General features: G+C 42.5%; 1 long non-coding RNA gene across 1 annotated transcript in view; it reads left to right on the top strand.

Moving 5' to 3' along the window:
• The window catches only part of LOC130360566 (uncharacterized), a 62,919-nt gene extending 46,996 nt beyond the window's left edge, over positions 1–15,923 (top strand). Inside the window, exon 3 of the long non-coding RNA XR_008890711.1 lies at positions 15,753–15,923. This is a non-coding gene — a long non-coding RNA (uncharacterized LOC130360566). The remainder of the gene's footprint in view (positions 1–15,752) is intronic.
• The last annotated feature ends 713 nt before the right edge of the window (positions 15,924–16,636 follow it).

Here is a 16,636-nt window from a genome sequence, read left to right on the forward strand (position 1 = left end):
TCCGGCCTATCGCCGCCCTTCCCAGTAACGATAGGTGCATGCATAAAATGACTGAAGGTCCACAAGGTAGTTGAACTTGAACTTGGATAAACTTTACTAAAAGAATTGCGGTACATCCAATGACCAGTAACAGTCTCATTAATACAGTCTCCATACACTTCAGTGACTGACAGTTGTTGCGGACCTTGACTTTTGATATAAGTCTCAGAATTTAGGGTAATTTGCGAAGATCCGTCCGGATTTAGGGGTGAGATATGGTCCGGTGATCTTGCAGAGTGCTTAGGGATTGATTACACTGACAGTTTTGTAAAGATCAGCCGTTACCGCAAGGCTCGGGCCTAACTCACTGATGACAGCAGCGCAGATCCTTCCCTGTCAACAGCCCACGAGGAAAGAGAGAGAGTAATGGCCGCCGCTCCCTTATATGGGCAGGGGCAGTGCCGTTTTGGATTGGTCCAAGTCAGCTGTCACTCACCGTTACATAGCCTGATGGGTAAACACCTGACTTCCTCCAAAGGTCCTTGAACTACAAACCATAGAGTCTTTGGAACGCATCATGTGACCCGCAGGTCCTGCGATGCTAACTAGGCAAGTACACCTACTATATAAACATATACATTAAATTTAAATAATTTTAATTACAAAAGGGGTGACAAGGGGCTAGATAAGGATGAGGACCCCACCTATACCTAGGGACTCGGACTTTGGGGACCTCACCACAAGGCAGCGGATGCAATCCGGTGCCGGGACACCACAAACCCCCTTACTTAAAATAAGTCGACCCCGACGCCTGTCCCCTAAGGCAAAGGAACTAGGACAGACTTAAATAGGATCTCTAATTAGACAGAATCTACATCCTTACAAACTTTTATACACATTAGGTACTTTTAAACCTACTGTTAGGATTCGGCTAGCTGGATGTGGATCCTCTGTGTCAGCGAGGGATTGGCGTGGACCGTGTCGCTGGACCGGTTCTAGGTTGCTACTGGTTTTCACCAGAGCCTGCCGCAAAGTGGGATGGTATTGCTGCGGCGGTAGCAACCAGGTCATATCCACCGGCAACGGCTCAACCTCGCTGACTGCTGAGAAGGCGTGGGACAGAAGGACTAGGCAGAGGCAAGGTCAGATGTAGCAGAAGGTCGGGGCAGGCGGCAAGGTTCGTAGTCAATAGCAATAGCAGAAGGTCTGGAAACACAGGCTTTGGACAACACTAAACGCTTTCTCTGGCACAAGGCAACAAGATCCGGCAAGGAAGGAAAGGGGAAGTGAGGTTATATGGACAGGGAGCAGGTGGAAGCTAATTAGACTGATTGGGTCAGGCACCAATCACTGGTGCACTGGCCCTTTAAATCTTAGAGAGCTGGCGCGCGCGCGCCCTAGAGAGCGGAGCCGCGCACGCCAGAACATGACAGCCGGGGACCGGGACGGGTAAGTGACTTGGGATGCGATTCGCGAGCGGGCGCGTCCCGCTATGCGAATCGCATCCCAATCGTGAATGTCAGTGCAGCGCTCCCGGTCAGCGGGTCTGACCGGGGCGCTGCAGAGAGCAGAACGCCGCGAGCGCTCCGGGGAGGAGCAGGGACCCGGAGCGCTCGGCGTAACACCTACTAGACATTTTCTAGGCATTTTAAACATTTTGTAGACTAGTAAACCTACTAGACATCTAAGAAGGCTTCTAAGACATTTATGAAGTTATCTAAGCAATTATAAAGCTATCTAAATTATTATGAAGCTATCTAGACCTTTAGTTTCTAGCTTCTAATACATTTTTATTAAGCTTACTATACATTTTAAAGCTTACTAGACAATTAGGCAGCTATCTAACATGTAGTTTCTAGCTCGTTTTTCTTTGTGGGCTGCTGATGAGGTAGGATCTGCGCAGCTGCCATCGGCAAACACTAGGCCAAAGCCTTGCGCCCTCGGCCATAATCCAAATTGTGAGTTATTACAATTCCCCGAAATCTTCGCAAGATCACTGGACCTAAACCAACCCCTAAATCCAGCAGATCTATGCAATCCAATTCTCCTACTCCAAAGAGAGCTTGCCGGTCCCAACCGACTGTCAGTCATTGCCGTGCTGTATATAGACTCTGTTGTCTGGACTGTTCCTGTTACTGCATGTACAGAAAATCTTCAGTAAAGTTTCTACAAGTTTTCCAGTTCAGCACCGGTTGTAGACAATCCGTTATTCTACACTCACCTATCGCTCTTGGGAAGGGTGGCAATAGGCCCAACATTACCTCAGAGTTTTAACCCCCACCCTGGCGTCCCGAGTGACAAGGGTTAAATTAACCCTTCATATACTACAGCAACCCCCCAACTACCCTACACCCCCCAAGGCATACCACATGTGCTAAAAAAGTGTTTTTGCTTATGTATGACAAATATATCCACCCCCCTGTGATAGTATGATAAATGTGTCACACGTAAGAAACACTTACACCATGGAAAAAAGTGTATGTAAGTCGTGTACGCAAGCACAGTTTGATGAATCCCCCTCCCCCCTCCAGAGGGTCACCATAACAGTGTGAATGTAACAAGTAAAATTACATATTATACAAACAAAAGAGCAAACAGTGAGCTAAAAGGAGAAGTTCCCCTGCTCATAAGAGCTTGCAATCTAAATGGAAGAATGACCAGTATGAACATCTGAGCCAACCTGCAAAATAGTACAATATCTGTAACTGGGTCAGGTTGTGACTGTTGTTGTGTGATACAGACCTTCATTGTAAAGTGCCCATACATTAGGCAGAATTTGATTCTCTTGCCTTGGAATGGTAAAAGGTGCTGTTCTTCATGTAATCCCCTAATAGATGTAATGACTGACTGCATGTCATAAGCAACTGGGCAAATTGGGGGCATTTACTATGATGTGTGGGATTTAAGATGTGTGTGATGTGTTCATTTTTTTTTTTTTTGCGTGTTTCATTGCGTGACTCCGCCAAATGTATTACATGGTCACAGGGCATGTGATACATTTTGTGGAGGATACACATTTTCAGAAATTTCACTCTTCACATCACCAAAAAGCTACAATAAGTCTGGGCTGGTGTAGAGTTGCGCCTTATTGGGGGTTTTGCAACTTTTTTTGTGAAAGTCGCAGTTGATGAATTCATTACCACTGCACAAGACTAATCCTTAACATCTGGCCTGTACGTTCTTGTTAAAAAAAAAAAAAAAGGTGTAAATCCAAAAGGCGCAAAAAATAGCCTGAGGCGCAGCCTGCACCGAAATAGAGATAAATCTACACACAAAAACAGCTCTAAAGACAATGATAAATACCCCCAATTGTCCCTGTCCCCATTGGGGCTCACAATGTCATTTCCAAAGTACCCTACCATTATGTTAATCCAAAGGAGAGGGGATAAGATGCCTGGTCCCGGGGGTCCCGCCGCTAGGGACACCTGTGATCTTTCACGCAGCACCCTGATCTTGACAGCTGTCATGCCCCCTTCCATAGGCTTGCATTGAGGGGGCAGAGTGTGACGTCACAATGCTCCGGCCCCGTGATCGCCAGTAATCAGACCCGGAGCGAACATGCTCCTGGGACGGATTGTAACAGGGTGCTGCTTGCAAGATCACTGGGGTCCCCATCAGCGGGACCCCTGCGATCAGGCATCTTATTCCCTATCCTTTGGATGTCTTAGTGCCGGAGTACCCCTTTAAAGGGCAGGGTGGTGTAGCTGAGAGTCCCCTGTGAGCTCAGCAATTGTTTTGTCAAACACTGTCCCTATAATGTGAAGTGCTTGAATGAAAACACCAGACATTCGGATAACATGCAAACCACTCACCAATGTTACTGTCCCTTTAAGAGTAGCTTTTTCAACAAATATACTGTGGAAAGCCTCTAGTGTGCTTTTCACACATGTAAGTGACGTTACTAGTGTAATGCAGATGCAGACAGAATACAGTAGAATAAGCTTGTCTTAGCGCCAGAGTACCCCTTTAAAATATTGCATTGAGATCTTATAGTCTGTAAGGGCCTTCACTACTCTTGTTTGAATATTTAGTGTGTAATGTCTGATAATTGTCTTTATTCGTGCCCTCAAAAGTGTATAGTGCTACAGAATCGGTTATTGATAAATATTATAATAGCTATTATTATCCTCTACTATATATATATATATATATATATATATATATATATATATATATATATATATATATAAACTCCAATGGCGCAGCACTCCAATAAAAAAAAGTGCATTTTATTCACACATATCTCAATACAGAAACGTTTCTGCTCCTATCGAGCCATTTTCAAGCCTGGCTCCAATAGGAGCAGAAACGTTGCTGTATTGAGATATGTGTGAATAAAATGCACTTTTTTTATTGGAGTGCTGCGCTATTGGAGTTTTTTTTGTCTAAAGGAGGCCCTGATCTGGTCTGGACACTGGCACCCATCTTGTTTTTGGGAATGAGCTGTGCTGCAATTACTTTTTACTATATATATATATATATATATATATATATATATATATATATATAATAATAATAATAAATATTGCTATAGACACTAGTTCTAAATAGATCAATATAGGGCAATATGGGAGGAAGGGAGAAGGAAACACAAGGAAGTAAGGGAGAAGGAAGGAAGGGAAATAAGAAGGAATAAAGAAAGAAAAGGAGGAGGAAGGGAAGGGAATGTAGGAACAGAGGAAATGTAGAAGGAAGGGAGAAGGAAGAAGAAGGTAGGAAAAAAGAAAAATATAGAAGGAAGAGATAAAGAAACAAAATAAGTGGTGGAGAAGGAAGAAAGGAAGGAAGGAAGGATGGAAGAAAAGAGAAAGTTAAATGAGCCAAGTAATGGAGGGAAAAAAGGAAGGAAAAGATTGAGGGAAATAAAAAAGAAAGAGAAGAAAAGAAAGGGAGGAAGTAAGGAGCAGGATGCAAAATGTATATAACTACCTCACATTGCTTTGCTTAAAACTTGTGTATTTTTTTTCCTTCTATTGGCTTTATTACAGCAAACATGGTGACCTGCACATGAGTTCTTATGGTGACCTGCTACAATTAATCTTACTAAGAGAGGTTTTTTTGTAGGGCAAGTGAGCATTTAGCAACTCAGCAGAAGCCATTATATTGTAGAGAGGTCTGAGGGATCAAAGCTCTGTGTTTCTTCAGCTTTTAATTTAGCAGATAGAAGCCACATTAGCGCGGAGCAGAGGAGGTTGGGAGTGTTGAGTTTACAAATATCCTGGCAGGCCAGTGAGTCTAGTCCTTGAAACTCAACTGAACCCATGTCAACCATAGTTTTTATTTTAGTCTTCTCAGCATATTATCATTTCTCACCAGGGCAAATGTCTGCTTGACATCAACCCACGAAAAGAAGGAAGTGTTTGTGTTTATTTGTCTGACATTTGACATGCTTTATGATGCAGATATATACATACAAAGAGTTTGTGTCTGTATGGTTCTGTGCACACTGGTAAACTTGAATAGAGGAAAGAAACTACCGTATATACTCGAGTATAAGCCGAGTTTTTCAGCACGATTTTTCGTGCTGAAAACACCCCCCTCGGCTTATACTCGAGTGAACTCCCCCACCCGCAGTGGTCTTCAACCTGCGGACCTCCAGAGGTTTCAAAACTACATCTCCCAGCAAGCCCGGGCAGCCATCGGCTGTCCGGGCTTGCTGGGAGTTGTAGTTTTGAAACCTCCGGAGGTCCGCAGGTTGAAGACCACTGCGGCCTTCAACATCATCCAGCCCCCTCTCACCCCCTTTAGTTCTGAGTACTCACCTCCGCTCGGCGCTGGTCCGGTGCTGCAGGACTGTCCGGTGAGGAGGTGGTCCGGTGGGATAGTGGTTCCGGGCTGCTATCTTCACCGGGGAGGCCTCTTCTAAGCGCTTCGGGCCCGGCCTCAGAATAGTCACGTTGCCGTGACAACGACGCAGAGGTGCGTTCATTGCCAACGTACTTCTGCGTCATTGTCAAGGCAACGCCTCTATTCCGGGCCGGAAGTGCGGAGAAGAGGCGCCCCCGGTGAAGATAGCAGCCCGGACCACCTCCTCACCGGACCACCTCCTCTCTGGACAGTCCTGCAGGACCGGACCAGCGCCGAACGGAGGTGAGTACTCAGAACTAAAGGGGGGTGAGAGGGGGCTGGATGATGTTGAAGGCCGCAGTGGTCTTCAACCTGCGGACCTCCGGAGGTTTCAAAACTACAACTCCCAGCAAGCCCGGACAGCCGATGGCTGCCCGGGCTTGCTGGGAGTTGTAGTTTTGAAACCTCTGGAGGTCCGCAGGTTGAAGACCACTGAGGGCGAATGATGAGAAGAGGATGATGAAGGGGGGGTGTGGGGATGATGAAGGGGGGGTGTGGGATGATTACAAGGGGATGATGAAGGGGGGATGTGTGGGATGATAAGGGGATGATGAAGGCGGGATGTGCGGGATGATAAGGGGATGATGAAGGGGGGGATGTGTGGGATGATGACAAGGGGGGATGTGTGGGATGATGACAAGGGGATGATGAAGGGGGGATGTGTGGGATGATAAGGGGATGATGAAGGGGGGGATGTGTGGGATGATGACAAGGGGGGATGTGTGGGATGATGACAAGGGGATGATGAAGGGGGGATGTGTGGGATGATGACAAGGGGATGATGATGAGGATGTTAATGACGGGTCTGGATGATGACAAGGGGATGAGGTATTTCCCACCCTAGGCTTATACTCGAGTCAATAACTTTTCCTGGGAAAGTTATATTTTTTTATATATTTTTTAATTGTTTTGATTCACCAATATACTGTGTGTGTAAACACACACATACACACACATACGCACACACACACACACACACACATATATATATATATATATATATATATATATATATATATATATATATAGTGCTGAGATAGTAAATACAAGATTTTACCCACAAAAAACACGGAACCGTTAAACATTTTTGGAAAACTACACAGAGGCACAATAAAACCACATGCGGTCATTGGGAATAAAAACATAAATATAAGATTTGTGTAATGTATATCTAGATGGAGTTTAACACATAAGTTTTTATACACTTAAGCCACATCACGTAATTTAAAGGGGTACTCCGGTGGAATTTTATATTTTTTTTATCAACTGGTGCCAGAAAGTTAAACAGATTTGCAAATTACTTCTATTAAAAAATCTTAATCCTTCCAGTACTTATCAGTTGCTGTAAACTACAGAGGAAATTCTTTTCTTTTTAAACTTCTTTTCTGTCTGACCACAGTGCTCTCTACTGACACCTCTGTCCATGTCATGAATTGTCCAGAGCAGGAGCAAATCCCCATAGCAAACCTCTCCTGCTCTGGACAGTTCCTGACACGGACAGAGGTGTCAGCAGAGAGCACTGTGATCAGACAGAAAATAACTATTCAATTTCCTCTGCAGCATACAGCAGCTGATAAGAACTGGAAGGATTAAGATTTTTAAATAGAAGTAATTTACAAATCTGTTTTAAATTTTTTTTTTCCACCGGAGTACTCCTTTAATATATTAATCCTAGCACACATTCCCTTAGTTAGAATAATATTAGAGACAATAATGTAGTTCAGCTTTTATTTCTTCACATGCCTAGCTCCTAATACTCTGCACTGACCTAGGTTTGTTTTGTTGAAATTATTGCTGCTTGTTCTGACACATAATTATTTTATATTAACAATAACCAGATATTGAGAGACAAACATATTGTTTCCCAGGATGAATACATACCATCAGCTTTGGACACTATGACTGATGTTTCCTAAAAATAGGTTTACATTCATATGTTGTTACAGCAGAGAAACAGGTTGCAAAGCATTCATTTTGTATCCATATACAATGGACTGGGTAGTTCGATTTCCAGGATCCTCCACTTATGTCCTAAAGGTGACCTAACTTTAGCCACATGGCAAAAAGAAGAAAGGATCACATGACCTCGGGGTATCCCATAATGCCTTTCAAACAGTTCTCCCAAAAAATCAGGAGGCAGTATAGGGGTAATGTCAAAGCCACTGTAAAAGCCTATGCACATAGCTTCAGAAGCCAATTTATAGATAGCAGGTATTAGGTGAAGATCTCTGTGAGGGACACTAAGCAACACAGATAGGAGTAGGATCAAACATATATAAGAATTGTAGTGAAGCAGCAGAGAGCATTTTGCCTCTGCTCTGTCAGTGCAAAATCTGTTTTTGTGGCTTTCTTTTTCTTTTTTTTTCTTTAGTTTTTTTGTTTTGTTTTACACTAATTGTGAAAAAGCAGAATAGAGGGTTTTGTGCCACTTTCATGTACTTTCTTTCTAGCATGCCAAACCTGTTGCTCCACCCCAAAATAGTAATACTTTTTTACAGTCTCAATCCGGAGGCCCGCTGCTATCGTATTTTATTAGCTGGGGAAGCAGGCGGCAGTGGCTCGATGCCCTGGCATGCTGGCTGATCCATCCTTTTCTCTGCATAGCAGTAAGATCTCATTTGATAAACAACTTATGTCCTAGCAGTTTTATTCAGGGCTTTTGGGACTCTTAGACAGTGTAATACGTCAGTTTTAGGCCTATTGGTTGGATTTTGGTTCAGCTCAAACTAATCCAGTCTGAATGGAACCTTTTGCCAAAATTTTGCAATCCGGCTTAAACGAACTTTTGAAAATTTTGCTCACCTGTAGGCAAGATAACATTTGACCCAAATATTTAATCTCTTAATGATTGGAATGTAAAAAGTTTTGTGATATATATATATATATATATATATATATATTTATATATATATATATATATATATATATATATATATATATATTTAATAGTATGTGCTATATACATCTAGGGCAATGGTATATATAAGGGACCTGATTGATGCTTATTTCATGTATGAATTATAGAGGTTCATTTGGCTTGCACATGTTGAATTGCTTCCCTTTTTATTAACTAATTTTTCCTTTCTCTTTTATGTTTGCTTTTTTATTTTTTTCTTAGTTTTGGTTATAATTTCCCCTATTTGACATGGCTCCATCTGTAGATATCATAGATCTGCACATGCATGTGTTCATAGCGTGCTTCTCTCTATGACAACGGATCCCGTGAAATCTTCCTGTGACATTATTTGCATTGGTTGATGGACAGCATGCACATTCAGCTCTGTTGAATGCTGGCACAGCGTATACTATACTGTGTGCACATCATATGGATTCTATTGCTGATCAGTGAGTGGCCTCCTCCCCTCTCTTATTTTTTTGACATGTTTGCTGAACATGAAGCATTACTATTAACTAACATTGATGGCACTTTTTATTTTCTCTTTATACTTTATGCACATGGACCTTGCCTGTATATCTTAAAGACAATGGCCCTGATTTACTATTGTAAACCCAACATGTTTAGTTGGGTTGTGTGCCAGACTCTGAAAAAAACTAACTTACTCGGCATTTTACTGAAAAAAAACTGAAAAAGGGGTGTGGCTGTCAGTAAAAGTGTGTGTAGGGAAACCTTAGTAAATAATGGACACTCAGATGGTTCATATACCTGACTTTATATGCATCACTTTGCTTGAAAAAGGTCCCAAAGAGTGAGTGTAAAATGTGTAAAACGTTGCATCTTGAATCATGGGTGAATAAAGTGCAGGCCCGTCTCTACAGGACAGGCAAACCAAGCAATTGCTTGGGGCCTCGAGCTGGCTGGGGGGCCTCGAGCACAGCCAGTGGTTGCCCGTCCTGTAGCGACGGGGAAATTCCCCACATCACCAGGGCCGGATAAACAATCATGCTCTTGGAGTTTGAACTCCGGGCCCGAGGCACCCAGTCAAACAAGAGGGCCCCCGAATGTCTGACATTTTCTTTGGAGTTCTTCTCACCTCACCACAATCATGCTCCCCCCACCCCCGCTGCACTTGCATGTTCCCTCAGTCCGTTCTCTTCTCTCAGCCTTCAGCTGTCTGAGCAGAAGGAGGGGGAGGAGAGAGCACAGAGCTGTGAGGAAAGGAGATCGCAGAGGCTGTACAACATGGGGCCTGACTGAAGTAGGTGTCCCTGCATATATATATATATATATATATATATATATATATATGTATAAGCATGTGTGTGTGGATATATATACATATATATGTGTGCGTGTGTGTGTGTGTGTACATATGTGTATGTCTATGTACTGTGCCTGTGTGTGTGTTACTATTGTGGATGATTATATATAAAGTGCATGTGTGTATCTATACCAGTGTTTCCCAACCAGGGAGCCTCCAGTTGTTGCAAAACTATAACTCCCAGCATGCCCGGACAGCCAAAGGCTGTATGGGCATGCTGTGAGTTGTAGTTTTGCAACCTCTGTAGGCTCACTGGTTGGGAAACACTTATCTATTCTATCTGTGTGTGTATGAAGCATGTATAGTATGTAATGTGTACAGTGTGTGTGTGTGTATGATGCATGTATAGTATGTAATGTGAAAAGTATGTGTGTGTATGAAGCATGCATGTACAGAATGTAATGTGTACGGTATGTTGTGTGTGTTTGAAACTTGCATGTACAGTATGTAATGTGTACAGTATATGTGTTTGTATGAAGCATGCATGTACAGTATGTAATGTGTACAGTATGTGTGTATGAAGCATGTATGTACAGTATGTAATGTGTACAGTATGTTGTGTGTATGATGCATGTACAGTATGTAATGTGTACAGTATCTGTGTGTGTCTATGAAGCATGCATGTACAGTATGTAATGTGTACAGTACGTGTGTGTATGAAGCATGTATGTACAGTGTGTAATGTGTACAGTATGGGTGTGTATGAAGCATGTATGTACAGTATGTAATGTGTACAGTATCTGTGTGTGTATGAAGCATGCATGTACAGTATGTAATGTGTACAGTATGTTGTGTGTGTATGAAGCATGCATGTACAGTATGTAATGTGTACAGTATGTTGTGTGTGTATGAAGCATACATGTACAGTATGTAATGTGTACAGTATCTGTGTGTATGAAGCATGCATGTACAGTATGTAATGTGTACAGCATTTTGTGTGTATGATGCATGTACAGTATCTGCGTGTGTATGAAGCATGTGTGTACAGTATGTAATGTGTTCAGTATGTTGTGTGTGTATGATGCATGTATAGTATGTAATGTGTACAGTATGTGTGTGTATGAAGCATGCATGTACAGTATGTAATGTGTACAGTATGTGTGTGTATGAAACATCCATGTACAATATGTAATGTGTACAGTATGTTGTGTGTATGATGCATGTACAGTATGTAATGTGTACAGTATGTGTGTGTATGAAGCATGCATGTACAGTATGAAATGTGTACAGTATCTGTGTCTGTATGAAGCATGCATGTACAGTATGTAATGTGTACAGTATGTTGTGTGTGTATGATGCATGTACAGTATGTAATGTGTACTGTATGTGTGTGTATGAAGCATGCATGTACAGTATGTAATGTGTACAGTATGTTGTGTGCATGAACCATGCATGTACAGTATGTAATGTGTACTGTATGTTGTGTTTGTATCAAGCATGCATGTACAGTATGTAATGTGTACAGTATGTTGTGTGTGTATGAATCATGCATTTACAGTATGTAATGTGTACAGTATATGTGTGTATGAAGCATGCATGTACAGTATGTAATGTGTACAGTGTGTTGTGTGTGTATGAAGCATGCATGTACAGTATGTAATGTGTACAGTATGGTGTGTGTGTATGAAGCATGAATGTACAGTATGTAATGTGTACAGTGTATTGTGTGTGTATATAATGTATGCAGTGGTGGATCCAGGGGGGGGGGGCAATTGCCCCGTCCCTTGCGTGCACCCATTGGAAAGCAATGCAGAGGAGCGTAGCAGCGAACAGAACATGCGCTGGCCAGCATGGTAAGTGACCAGCGGCACATCAGCTTCAGTGCTCCGACCAACGCTCCTCCAGTCCCGGGACCTACTGCTATGGTGGCCGGACCAGAGGAGCAGTGGTCGGAGCACTGAAGTTGGGCAGTAAACAGGCATACAGCCTCCAGCCATACACTGTTATGGCTGGAGGCTGTATGTTTGTGGGGGAACATACTACACCTAATGTGGGGAACTATACTGCACCTAATGTGGGGTAAACTATACTGCCAACCTAATGTGGAGAACTATACTGCACCTAATGTGGGGTAAACTATACTGCCAACCTAATGTGGAGAACTATAATGCACCTAATGTGGAGAACTATACTGCACCTCATGTGGGGAACTGTACTGCACCTAATGTGGGGGAACTATACTGCACCTAATGTGGGGGAACTATACTGGACCTAATGTGGGGAGAACTATACTGCACCTAATGTGGAGAACTATACTGCACCTAATGTGGGGAACTATACTGCACCTAATGTTGGGGGACTATACTGCACCTAATGTGGGGAACTACAGCCTAATATGGGGGAACTGTACAGCACCTAATGTGGGGAACTGTACTGCCTAATGTGGGGGAACTATACTCACCTAATGTGGGGGACTATACTGCACCTAATTTGGGGAGCTATACTGCACCTAATGTGGGGAGCTATACTGCAAATAATGTGGGGGACTATACTGCACCTAATGTGGGGGAACTATACTGCACCTAATGTGGGGGAACTATACTGCACTTAATGTGGGGGAACTATACTGCACCTAATGTGGGGGAACGATACTGCACCTAATGTGGGGGAACTATACTGCACTTAATGTGGGGGAACTATACTGCACCTAATGTGGGGGAACTATACTGCACCTAATGTGGGGGAACACTGCTAACCTAATATGGGAGAACTCTGCTGCACCTAATGTGGGGGAACTCTGCTGCACCTAATGTGGGGGAACTCTGCTGCACCTAATGTGGGGGGAACTGTGCCGCACCTAAGGTGGGGGGGAACTGTGCCGCACCTAATGTGGGGGCCTCGTATCGACGTTCGCTCACGCCGCGCTCCCAACATTCAAAGGCCAGCGATACTACGTCCTGATGCTGGCCCTAGAGTGTGATGTGCGTGAACATCAAGGGGGGGAGGCCTCCATGTCCATTTTGCTTGGGGCCCCCAAATTCCTTCAAACGGCCCTGATAAAGTGTACACCTATTCCTGTGTGCTGCAGATTTTTTGCTGTATCTAGAAGTATACAGACTGTGACCTGGTCTGTTATCTGCTGGCACCTGCTAACTCAATGGATGCACTGTTCCTTCCTTGGCTCTAGATAGATAGATAGATAGATAGATAGATAGATAGATAGATAGATAGATAGATAGATAGATAGATAAGATAGATACATAGATATAACATAGATACAGTGGGGATCAAAAGTTTGGGCACTCCAGGTAAAATTTTGTATTAATGTGCATAAAAAGCCAAGGAAAGATGGAAAAATCTCCAAAAGGCATCAAATTACAGATTAGACATTCTTATAATATGTCAACAAAAATTAGATTTTATTTCCATCATTTACACTTCCAAAATAACAGAAAGCAATAAAATGGCGTCTGCATCTTGCCAAAGGCTTTGGCAAGTATCACAGCTTGTAAACGCTTTTTGTAGCCAGCCAAGAGTCTTTCAATTCTTGCTTGAGGTTTCTTTGCCCATTCTTCCTTATAAAAGTCTTCCAATTATGTTGAGGTCAGGAGATTGTGAAGGCCATGGCAAAACCTTCAGTTTACACCTCTTGATGTAATCCCCCGTGGATTTTGAGGTGTGTTTAGGATCACTATCCATTTGTAGAAGCCATCCTCTCTTTAACTTCAGCTTTTTCACAGATGGCATCAAGTTAGCATCCAAAATTTGCTGAAATTTTATTGAATCCATTTTTCCTTCTACTCATGAGATGTTCCCTGTGCCACTGGCTGCAACACAACCCCAAAGCATGATTGATCCACCCCATGCTTAACAGTTGGACAGAGGTTCTTTTCATTAAATTCTGTCCCCCTTCTTCTCCAAACATACCTTTGCTCATTCTGGCCAAAAAGTTAAATTTTTACCTCATCGGTCCACAAAACGTGTTTCCAAAATGCATCAGGCTTGTCTATATGTTCATTTGCAAAGTTCAAACGCTGATTTTTGTGGTGAAGACATAGAAGACGATTGCTTCTGATGACTCTTCCATGAAGACCATATTTGTACAAGTATCTCTTTATAGTGGAATAGTGTACCACAACTCCAGTGTCTGCCACATCTTTCTGGAGGGATTGTGCAGTTAAACATGGGTTTTGAATTGTTTTTCTCACAATCCTGCGAGCTGTTCTGTCTGATATTTTTCTTGGTCTTCCAGATCTTGCTTTAACTTCCACTGTTCCTGATAACTGCCATTTCTTAATTACATTCCGAACAGAAGATATTGACATCTGAAAATGTTTTGCTATCTTCTTATAGCCTTCTCCAGCTTTGTGAGCATCAACTTTTTTCAGTTTCAGATTTCTAGACAACTGCTTAGAAGAACCCATGGTGCTGATTGTTGGGGCAAGGTCAGATGAGTCTGGGCATTTAAAACCTTTGAGATTGACATCACCTGGTCTTCCCAGATGATGATTGAGAACAATCCATAACACTGGCAGGTCTCTTGCAACGGGGGCAGCGCATGCTATAAATTCTGCAGGGTGCCCAAACTTTTGCAGACGTCATTTTTTTGTTTTCTGTTATTTTGAAAGTGTAAATGATGGAAATAAAATCTAACTTTTGTTGACATATTATAAGAATGTCTAATCTGTAATTGATGCCTTTTGGAGATTTTTCCATCTTTCCTTGGCTTCTTTATGCACATTAATACAAATTTTTACCTGGGGTGCCCAAACTTTTGATCCCCACTGTAGATAGATAGATAGATATGAGACAGAAAGATACATAGATAGATAGATAGATATGAGATAGATATGAGAAAGATAAATATGAGAAAGATAGATAGATAGGTACGAAGTCCAAAAGAATAGCACATCCGCCCAAATAATCCTAGAATAAGGTGCATGCCATCATATGGTTCCTGGTCAGGGAATCCAACATCAATCCATTGGAAAGGATCGCAGCACACAAAAACATTTCAATAAAGTTATCTGTTTATTGCATCCTCAGCAAACAAAAGGTGCGACGATGCTTGACAAAGGCGGCGTGAGGCCGCAGAAACTTTGCACCTTTTGTTTGCTGAGGATGCAATAAACACCGCACTTTATTGAAATGTTTTTGTGTGCTGCGATCCTTTCCAATGGATAGATAGATAGATAGATATCCACAAGAAAAAAAGGTTTGCTGCAGCACACAAAAGGTAAAGTTTAAAGTGGTTTTATTCCATTCCAAATAATAAATACTGGTCAGATCTTTAAACTTAGACATTACTTAACTTGTTCGTCAGATTATGTTGTTTATGTCCTGATGTGCCCATGTTGCCTCCTCTTTGTAGGGGAGACGACATGGCACTTCAGGACAAGTTTAATCAACATAGGTACACTGTGAGAAAAAGGAGATTGGACCTTCCTGTATCCAAACATTTTACCGAGTTGAATCATACAGAGAAAGATTTTAAGTTTGTCTTGTTTGACCATATCCCCCCCCCCCCCCCCCTGAAAAGGGGTGGAGATCGGGAAAGCAAACTCAAACGCCTTGAACTAGAACGGATAAATAAACTGAAAACTTTATGTCCTTTTGGTCTTAACGTAGATTATACGGTGACACCTCAGATATATCAGGCAAAATAATCCCCTCTGCCATATACATTCACTGTTACATTGTGACCTTCTTTCTTGTTTATAAGAATTTTTCTTAATGTTTTTTTTTTCTTTCTCTTTTTTTTTGCAGTGACAGAGGAGAGCGCACGGCTATCAACACCTATCCATGGCGAATAATTTTTGTCTAAGGTGTATATTTCTATGCCTCTAATCTTTTTAGTATTTCATGTTTTGATCGGAGCCCTATATGAGCATCTACACACGTGTTGTAAATCACTTTACTGGCACTTTTAATAAACCAGTTGACCCTTAATAATAACTTTTTTGTGTATCTGTGGGTACTTGCACCAAATTGTATGGCTGTTCTGCTGATGCACTCCCTTGAGAGCATGCTAAAGGCTCTCTGCCCCAAGTGTAAGGCCCACTACCACCCCAGCGACCACTCCGGGGTACATTAGGTTGGCCTTGGGTGGGATGCAGGGAGTCACAACACTGCCATAGATCTGATGCCAGGTTGTGTGGGGAAGTGTGGTCCCACAGTAGGGTTTGGGTAATAGTGCAGCGAGACTGTTCCATGAGGGTGAATGTACCATGATGTGAGGTTTTTTGCAAGCCCACAAATATTTTTTACACATATTTAGTGCCCGTATATACACATATATGGCCTGACGAACCGCCAGTGGGCGTGATACGGTCCGAGGCCGGTGTCTGAGGCTCCCCTCATTTCACCTTTTGCCTCCCCGCTATGGAGTACCGTGATTGAGTTCCAGCTTCCAGCCTTCATACAGAAGTCACAGCGTGAGTGCTCCTTTGCTTTCATTCTACATTTGCTATATATCTTTATGTCTAACTTTGAGGAACAGTTTGTCTATGTGTCCCACCACTCCAGTAAATTACTGGGGTGGTGGAGGTACATAGATGACATTTTTTTGATTTGGACTGAATGTGTAACGGATTTGTTGTTATTTCAGGAATATCTAAACAGTAGGGATACGGACATTAGTTTCATGCTGA

The sequence above is a fragment of the Hyla sarda genome, chromosome 3, assembly GCF_029499605.1.
Source record: "Hyla sarda isolate aHylSar1 chromosome 3, aHylSar1.hap1, whole genome shotgun sequence".
NCBI lineage: Eukaryota > Metazoa > Chordata > Amphibia > Anura > Hylidae > Hyla > Hyla sarda.